Below are 7314 nucleotides of genomic sequence, written 5' to 3'. Positions count from 1 at the left end.
AAAAAATTTAAAATTTTACCAGTTATATATAGGAGGGGGGGGGGGGGGGGATTGAGAGCAATGCACAAAATAATATTTTTTTGTTAGAGTTCACCCTTTTCGCAGGTACAAGTAAACTCTAAAGAAAAAATAATTAAAAATAGGAAGAATTAAAATAATATAAATCTATTCACGAACACGCATGAATTGAATAAATATACTGACTATATAAGAGAAAACAATGGCTATATTTGGATTTGTGGCTTTATATTTTTCGAGATAAGATAAAATACACTCAATGTTTGTTTTAGTGTTCTTACACCTTATCTGCGTGTTTTTCTGTTTTTCAACTTTTTATATATAATATGTATATACATAATATAAAACAGACATGATTTGATAATAAACAGTAATTTTTGTCTCCCAAAATTACAATATTAAACATAAAATATTTATATATAAAAATATATGATTTGACAATAAATAGTGATTTTTGTGTCTCAAATCACAACATCATACCTACGCCACTTATTTTAAATATTTTAAATTACCCGAAAACACAAATCCAAACATATTATCTGTTTTCAACACATACTTATTTATCTCTATTTTTCTCTCTCTATTTTCAAAACACAAAATAAAACAACTAAAATACAAATCCAAACACAATTAATTACTTTATCTCAGTTTTCATTTAATTTCCATTATTAATTTAATGAAGTCAACTACTCACATCGTACACAATAATGATTTTTTTTTTTTAAATATAAGTCAACTAATAATGAAGTAATATATGCGCTTATCATACAGCATCTTTCGTAATAAATATATCGACAGTATACGAGAAAACAATTATTTTATCTCAGTTTTAATTCATCTATTTTACATTATTAATTTAATGAAACCAACTACGCACATCATGCACAATAATGATTTTTTTTTTAAAAGTACAAGTCAAGTAATAATAATGTAATACATGTGCTTATCAAATGGCGTGTTTCTTAAACCGCAACTACTCTACGGAAAAACATAATTTACGAAAGATCATATGCAATATTTAATTATTCAAATCAAAGGCTTAATTTTCTAGTAATCAGCCATGAATCGTGGCACGTGACGGGGATATTACCCCTATTTATGCAAAAAGATGAAAAAGCTCCTTATTAGGGGTAAAATAGCCTAAAAGCTAGCAGGATTGGTGCACCAATACGCGGATCGAGTCCTTGGATCCCCAACCCGCGCCAGAACCCGAAAAGCCACCTGGTTGGAAGACTTGATTCTCCACCGTGCGATTAAAAGCAATGAAACGTTCAGATGGAAACACGTGACCCAATCCATAATGTACACTTGGACCTTATAAATACTTCAGATATGAGTCATTTTAAGGTAACACGTATTTGTTGCTCTTACTAATAAACCTACAGATTGCATATTTCTATCTTGACCTGAACTAACTTGAGTGTTAAAGGATCTTAGTTGGGGACGAACCCTACTAGCCTAATGTACGTTTAACTATCCTCAGGGCTCATTAACGAATTGAGGCGAATATGTGACTAACATGGACCACTCAAGGGAGGTCACATATTTTGATCTGGATCAGTTGGCACCGTCTGTGGAAAATCTAAGGATCGCCAATTGAAAGAGAATGGAAGGAACGTCGAGGGGAGATGTGCATGGAGTGGAAGATACACCTAGACAAAGAGAACAGATGGTATAATTGCCGGGGGGAGTTGCAGAGACTAATGCAAGAAATTGGAAAGAACACATTTGTGGCTTATGAAATGAGAACTGCCACACCATTGTTAAGGAAACGATCAAACGACAATTGTTTAAAGAGAAGGAAGTCGAAAGGACATATGAAGGAACGAGCATAAGGGAGCCTGTGAAAGGCCATGAATTGGAATCTTCGGAAGTAGGATCCAATAGTAGAGAAAGGATCAAAAGAAGAGAACCAGCGATCTCTAGAGCTGAAGTGGATAGTGTGGAAAAATAGATAGAGCTATTGGGCAAGCAAATTGATGAGTTCAAAACAAGCGGAGAATTGGTAGCTCAAAACAGAAACTCGCCCTTTTGTTATAGATATTAACAGAGGTGGTGAACCCAGACTTTAGAATGTAATCTACCTAAATATGGAAGAATTAAGGATCCTTAGGAACATGTGGCAGCCTTCGAGTGGGTAATGAATTTATACGGACAATCAGGTCCACTTACAGGTAAATTGTTTGTTACTCTCTTGCAGGAGAGGCGCAGGAATGGTTCACCAGCCTGCCCAATGGCAGCATTGAATCTTATGAGCAACTGTTGCAGAAGTTCACCTTCCATTTTGCGAGCAAGAGAAAGCAAAAGCGCTCTGCTGCATATCTATTTACAATAAGACAAAGAGAGGATGAAACGCTTAAAAGTTTGGTAGGAAGGTTCAACAATGAGACTTTGGAAGTTCAAGATCTTCAGATTGACATGATAGTAAGTATTTTGATACATGGACTAAAGAAAGGGCCTTTCACTTCAGTGTTAGCGCGAGATCCACCTACAGATGTGGAACAATTAGTGAGGATGGCACAATAATATATCAATGAAAAAGAAATGAATGCCTAGAAAGATAGGGAGTGTAGAATAATAGAGGTCGAGATCGATCGTGTAAGGCGATGGCAAGGGCAAGCGAGCTAGGTTTAATAAAGAAAGAGAACCACCTTATCAGCCTAAGTATCATAGATATACCGCACTCACTATGACAAGGGCCAAAGCACTGATGATGGTCGAAAAGTATAATCTACTCCAATGGCCTAGACATACCGGCCAAGTAATACTCCAACAAGTATTGCAAATTTCATCGAGAGAAAGGGCACGACACAAAAGATTGTTATTCGTCGAAAGATGAGATAGAAATATTGGTACGATAAGGCTATTTCAAGGATCAGACACATGGAAATCAAAAAGGAGGGAGAGATGAGACAGGGAGAAGGATGAGGAGCAGGTTAAGAAGTAGAGAAAGAGGAATGCACAGGGAGAGAGAAGAAAGAAGGGATCCAAGGACTAGGAAAAATGCACTTGTGAAAGGTGTAATTCACACTATAGCTGGAGGATCGATAGGGGGAGATTCCACAAGAATGAGGAATAGATAGGAAAGGCAATCGAGATCGAGTAGAAGGAGCGAGCTTGTGATAAATGTGGAACTTGAAGATGATATAGTCTTGGGGAACAAGGACATAAGCGCTGAGATGGGATCACAAATCGACCCCATGTTGATAAGAATGGACATTACCAATTTCACTATCCATAAAATGTTGGTAGATAATGATAGTTCAGCTGATATCATATTTAAAGAGGTGCTAAGTAAAATGGGTTAGATACTACAAGATTAGATCCTGTACAAACACCCTTAGTAGGTTTTGGAGGTAGTGAGGTAACGTCTCTAGGCACTATTGAACTCCCAGTATCAATTGGAGAAGAACCAAGAAGGAAGACTTGATGGCAAAATTCCTAGTGGCAGATACCCCTTTCGCCTATAGCGTGATACTAGGAACACCAAGTCTAAACTTGTTTAGGGCAATAGTGTCAACCTATCACTTGAAAATAAAGTTCCCAATAAGGAACAAAGTGAGGGAAGTATCCTACAATTAGAAGGAAGCTCGAAGATGTTATAATTGTCCCTGAAAAAGGGCAATCAAGATGAAAGAAAAAGAAAGATCAGGAGGAAAGAGATTGATTTAGAAATTCAAAAAATGAGTAGGCTTGATCTAATAGAGCCTAATGAGGAGCATAAAGTAATAGAGCTGATAGCGGGAGAACCTGATAGGATGACCAAGATCAGGTCGCGCATGAATGAAATATTAGAAACAGTTATGATCGAGTTCTTGAGAAACAATATGGATATGTTCGTATGGAGCCTATCAGACTTTAAGGGACAAAATGCATAAACCCCCCTATGTTTTAAAAAGTCTGCTAAAAACCCTTTCTAGTTTAAAAATAAGCTAAAAATCCCCTTATGTTTGTTAAAACTCAACAACAAACACCCATTCTTAGTAATTAATGGAAGGTGCATTACATGCTCTCTCTGTGCATGTGGGGGTATTTTTAACAATTTTTTACCTTTTTCTTAGGTATTTTTTACTAAAATGCCCTTTTTTGATTTTTTTTAAGATAAATGTAATTTTCATTAAATAAATAGTACACTCGTACAGTACAATAGTGCTCAATGAGTGGCTTCTCCCTCGACAGGCCAAGGGATACGCCAAAGTCTATATAACGCACAATAACTAACAAAGCGAGCTAAAGAAGAACTAAGAATCCTCTGTCTAACCTCTTCCGCTATGAGTACAACAAGTGCGGTCGGTTCTCGCTCAGACTGCTCAAAACATCTCAAGTTCCATTCCTTCCAAATATGATACACACATGAACCCAATAGCGCATGATAAGCGAGATTAATAATGTGTTGCCCTCTTGAATTTCTTGTAGCCTAATCTATATCCATTGGCCAGTCTCAGTTCGGCTAATTGAAGCGAACAGATCATCGAATAGCTATAAGGCAGTGTCGCGCGTAGCGGCATTGGAAGAATAAGTGTCTATGCATCTCATTCGCCCCTTCATCTAATAGAACATAGGTGCGTAGGTAAGAGAATCATGGTTTATCAGCTTTTGAAAGCTTCCCCAATATAGCAAGCCATAGAATAAAATTTTCCCTGGAGATCTTGAGGGAACCCAAGAGTAGTGAAGACCAACCTACCTTGGGTCATAGAGGGACCAGTGACCGGTATAGAGATGTGGATGTAGGACTACCATTTTCATACCGCCAAATGATGCGATCAACACTGCCATGAATCCAAGGTAGTGACTGTAGAATCTCCAACCACTCAATATTTATAATAAGGGGCCATTGCCATTGCTCCTCTATGATAACGCTCCTGAGCTTGATAGAAATCCCAAGCTTATGGAGTGGCGATCCATGGGGAGTTCTAGCAATGAGGGGCCCAAGATTGTGCCTAGGATCCTGCCAAAGATAGAACGGCAGAATAAGGGATCATAGACGAAGTAGTTTCCGCCAACCTCATGAATCCCCACGGTCTAGAACTGCCCAAATAGATGTATTTCACAACCGCCCATGATAAAGCCACTCCACCCAAATAGACGTCCTATCACACCTTATAACGTCACAGAGTTTCTTACACATTAAAGCCCGATTTAAGGTAGCAATGTCTCGTAAGCCCTGCCCACCTTATGATAACGGCTTACATACATCTTGCCATGCTACCTTGGCATAGCCCCTAATCGTCCCCCCTTTCCACAAGAACGCTTGAAGTCGCTTCCAATCTCCCTTATAACACCTTTAGGCAATAGGAATGCTGAGGCCTAATAAATGTTCAACGCCATAAGAACAGATTTGATGATTTGAATCCTTCCAGCATAGGACAACGCCAGACCTTCCCATCCTTAATGTGTTGGTCAATTTTCAACAACAATGGCTGACAATCTGTTATCAATAATCGATACGAGACGAGCAGAAGTCCCATGTATCTTATCGGTAACTACCCTTCCTAGAATCCCAGCAACGCCAACAACTCTTCTCGAATCCCATGTGCCGAGCGAGAGATAATAAGGTGGATCTTATGTACATTAAGCCGTAGACCCGACCAAGATGCAAACATATCTAGGCCCTACTTGAATACCCCTATAGAATCCATATCACCTTTACAAAATAGCAGCAGATCATCTGCAAAATCAAGCTGAAAAATTCGAGCAGGAGCACATTTCCATTAGAATGAAAAATGCCCATCCTGTTCAATCAACTGTAGTAATAAAAGATGCAACACCTCCATCACCAGAACAAATAGGTAGGGCGACATGGGACCACCTTGCCTCAACCCTCCCGCAAAAAAATCATGGGGTTTCCCATTCAGACCCACCGAGAACTAGGGTGTCGTTACGCACTCTTCTATCCACTGAATAAATGGTGCTGGAAATCCAAACATGTGGAAAACTGACAGTAGAAAGCCTCATTCTACTGTGTCATAGACTTTTCGAATGTCCACCTTAAGGGCACATCTAGGTGGGAGACGCACCTAGCTAATACCCTGTAAATAGTTCATGTGCAAGCATAATATTGTTGCCTATACTACGACCAGGAACAAAAGCAGCCTGACAAGGGCTGATTAATTTATCCAACACCCTACTCAACTTTTGAACAATAATTTTAGCAATCACTTTATACAGTACGTTACAACATGATATAGAATGAAAGTCCGTGACCAGTTTAGGGGAGTGTACCATGGGTATAAGTGCCAACAGCGTGGTGTTGATTTGCTTAAGCATCTTCCCCGTAGCGAAGAAATCCAATATCGCTTCCGTTACTTAAGGACCCACAATTGGCCAAGCGGTTTTGTAAAAGCCCGAGGAAAACCCATCAGGTCCTGGTGCTTTGTCCTCAGTAATATCGAACACAACCTGCTTCACCTCAGTTGTTGTCACCGGTTGGAGTAGTATGAGGGTCTCCTCCTCATTGAACACATTCCTCGCCCATGGCCTCAGGTATCAGATATCTATCACTTGCATCGTCTGTCTCTACCTAATAGAGCCTGGTAAAGGGAGACAAACTCATAAATAACTGCTCCTGGCTCTATGTAGATAGTCCCATGTTCATCATTGATTTGAAAGATCCTTCGAACAGCCCGACGTTGCACAATCTTATGAAAGAAAATTCGTGAACATTGATTCCCCCCTTTCATCCATCCACTGCATCTTTGCTCGCTGTTGTAGCATGATTTGCTCGAGCTTAACTGCCTTGGTATAGACCAGTCGACAGTAATATTCCAATAGGACGAACAACTCATTCCGTCTATCCGTGCTAACCAGTTGCTAGGTTGTCTCAAGGAACCCTTTGGCCAGCTGTACATTTATTGTCAAATCCCCTTTATTGCACCTCATATGAAGAAATGCAGGCTTTAAAGCCTGGAGTTTACGAGTAATCGCGTACATTGGCACCCCTACCACTTCATGCTGCCAAATATTCTGCACACTGGCAATATAATTCGGTGAAAGAGTAAGGTAATTATCAAATCTGAATATATCTCTCAGTTGTTGTTGCCTATCCCCATAGAGCACCAATGGCGAATGATCCGATGTGCATGAAGTGAGACTATAATAGTACGAGGTTGAGAATCGTTCTAGCCAAGCATTATTAATGAGCATACGGTCCAACCTCTTCCATAGGCTACGCGAGCTGGAGCTACAGTTATGCCACGTGAACCACTCACCTTGCATAGGAAGCGAAAGCAATCCCGTATCCTGAATACACGCATTAAACTCCTCCATGACCTCCCTTATATCACCAGAAGTACCACA

This window comes from Sesamum indicum, linkage group LG1 (assembly GCF_000512975.1).
Source record: "Sesamum indicum cultivar Zhongzhi No. 13 linkage group LG1, S_indicum_v1.0, whole genome shotgun sequence".
Taxonomy (NCBI): domain Eukaryota; kingdom Viridiplantae; phylum Streptophyta; class Magnoliopsida; order Lamiales; family Pedaliaceae; genus Sesamum; species Sesamum indicum.
This window is presented reverse-complemented; position numbering follows the sequence as displayed.